This window comes from Gavialis gangeticus, unplaced genomic scaffold (genome assembly GCF_001723915.1).
Source record: "Gavialis gangeticus isolate Ggan-Ray unplaced genomic scaffold, GavGan_comp1, whole genome shotgun sequence".
Lineage (NCBI taxonomy): Eukaryota > Metazoa > Chordata > Crocodylia > Gavialidae > Gavialis > Gavialis gangeticus.
In genome coordinates this window covers 90,713,289-90,715,972 of record NW_017728992.1, presented here as the reverse complement: position 1 = coordinate 90,715,972, position 2,684 = coordinate 90,713,289, and the positions used below count along the sequence as shown (strand labels likewise).

Here is a 2,684-nt window from a genome sequence, read left to right as displayed (position 1 = left end):
CGGCGCTGGGCAGCGGCGCCTCGGCCGGACTGGGGGGAGGGCGGGGGGCTGTGCCCACCTCGGCTTCACTTCGTCCGAGGCTGGGACCGGCCGGGGCTCGCGGGGAGCTGTGCTTGTGCACCCAGCCCGGCTGTAGCTCTCCGTTCATATCTCCGTATGTAATCTCTCTCCTTCTCTATAGATCTCTGTATCTAATCCATCATATCTCTCTCTATACAGGTATCGCTAATCTCTGTCTCTCCTTGTCTGTGTATACATTTAATCCCTCTCCCCACCCCTCTTTATATCTAATCTCTCTCCCCTCTCCATATATATAGCCATATCTGTATCTATATATTGATATATAGATAGATATCAGTATCTAATCTCACTCCATATATAGATATATCTATATTTATACTTTTTCTCCATATATATATATGTCTAATCCCTCTTCCCTAATATATCTACTTTCTCCCTTGTATTTATGTCTATAGCTATATCTAGTCTCTCTATAAATCTGTATCTCATCTTTCCCTCCCCCTTCCTGTCTATCTGTCTATATATAGTTAATCTCTATGTATAGACAGATAGATATATGTGTGTGTGCGTGTATATATATATATATATCCCTCTCTATAGATATATAGCTATGTCTAATCTCCCTGTCTCTCTTTCCATATCAAGTTTGGTTAGTTTATAAATTATAAATCTGCGCTGCCTTCTTGAGACACCACCATACTGAGGTTTTGCTGACTTCAGGAAGTTTTGGCTAAAGTTTGCTTTGGGTAGGGGGGAGGTCAGCAGATTGGGTTGGCTGGAAGCATTGACTGTTCTACAGCATAGATCTAAGGGGAGTTAGCTCCAGGTTAACTAAAGTTGACCAGGAGTCAACCAGAGCCCTGTTTGTGGTTAGGCACACAATTTGGGAAGTGAATAACTGGGAATGAGTGGACTGATGTACACAAGGAGAAACCAGGGTAGGTAGCAGAAACTGAACAGGGGTAAGGGATAAAGATGGTTGACAGCAGTGAATAGTTTGAGGGCAAGCAGGGTGCAGCAGAGATGTGTTGGGTAAAGATACAGGAATGAGAGATGCAGGGAGGTGGGATGGGGTGGGGTGGGGAGAGGGGGCAGTGAAAACTAAGCTCCTCACGTGTACAGACGTCTGTGTTAGATTAACAGGACACTAGGAGTGTGTTCGTACAAGGAACATCTATCCAATTTGATGTTCAGAAGCCATTTATATACATGATTAAATCCAAACTGATGATGATGATGAAACAAATGCTTTGATTAAAAGCCCATTTTAATCATCCTCTATCAAAGCTTAATGTTTGCACTAGCTTCTCTGCTTGGGCTTCCTCTCTTATTTCGTTACCTTGAAGGATCTTTACTTTTGTCTCCTGCTTTTTTATTTAAGATAATTATAGTGAAATCTAGATTCTAATTATGGTGAGCATCAAACCTCGTATATGTTTGATGTCTTAATAAACAGTGAATGTAAATGGTTTGCGGTTTTATGAAGGAACCTGTGTCTGTGGCTTGGGTAGAAGAAGCCCTGCAAAACTCTAAGTGAATATGAACCATGTTTTTCTAAATTAAAAAATGTATATTTAAGGACTTAACCTCTGTATTTCAATCCTACATCTTTATTTGTTTACATGTTAACATTCTTGACTCTCTTCCCACTTGTAGTCTTAAACTCCTCCAGAGGATGTTTTTGCACTGGTTTCTTAAATTAGTTTCCTACCTACTTGTGGAATTGGAGATCACATAGAAATGTTTTCTGCAAAGTAGTTTCACACTTAAAATGCTCATTGCTGCAAAAAAAAGACTAATCTAGAGTCTCATTAACATCCTCATGGTGAAAACGATAGCAATTCATTGTAAGCTGCTTGAGACTGAACTTGTCTTTTGTAATGTTTATGTACAGTTTGTAGCACAAAGGGGTTTAGGTTTATGATTAGAGTCCTTGGGCTACCATGATGCAAATAATGAGGAATGGTAAAAGCAGTATTCCATGCTACCTTTGTAATAAATACTACTTACCTACCTACTAATAGACTTTCATAAGTGGAAAAAATGGAATGGCTTTAACTGGACTACATTTGTTTTGGCAGGGTTTGCAGTTACAGGTGTACCTGGTCCCCTTTGTGCTTTGAAAAAAAATCACACCCTTAGCATTAGGTTCTTATTTTTGAAAGTTTAGGGTTGAGTATAAAAATTTCACAATCCTTTTGTTGATATATTCACATGTAAGTTAGACTTTGTGTTGACACAAGCAATTTTATTTTGAACTGAAAGAGATTCCATGCCATTAAAAATGTTTTTGATACAGATAGAATTTTAGCCCTTGATGCTGCAACTGAATAATTTTTATATGAGAGAAGTTATGTACCTGATTACAGAGGCAACCCTTAATTTTTAGTATTGGCATGTGATTTTTTTGGGGAGTGGAGAAGGGAGTATAGGTGACGTGGGAGGAAGCAGTGGGAAGGGCAGGTTGAAGACCCTTCAAAGAGGGAGGGAGTGGGGCTAGGTTGGCGGCTTAAGCTGTGGCTGGGAGTGCTGTCTAGCCAGGGTGGTGCCGGGGGCCCAGGGCCAGGATGGGGAATACACAGCTTCAGGGCCTGGATGGGGGTGGCTCATCTGGAGGGGCAGGCAGTGGGGCTAGCTCCCTGCCACCATGCACACTTCTGGGA

General features: G+C 41.2%; 1 protein-coding gene across 1 annotated transcript in view; it reads left to right on the top strand.

Annotated features, from left to right (window-relative positions):
* Positions 1-2,684, top strand: part of TWSG1 (twisted gastrulation BMP signaling modulator 1) — a 47,724-nt gene that overhangs the window by 455 nt on the left and 44,585 nt on the right. The window lies entirely within an intron of this gene.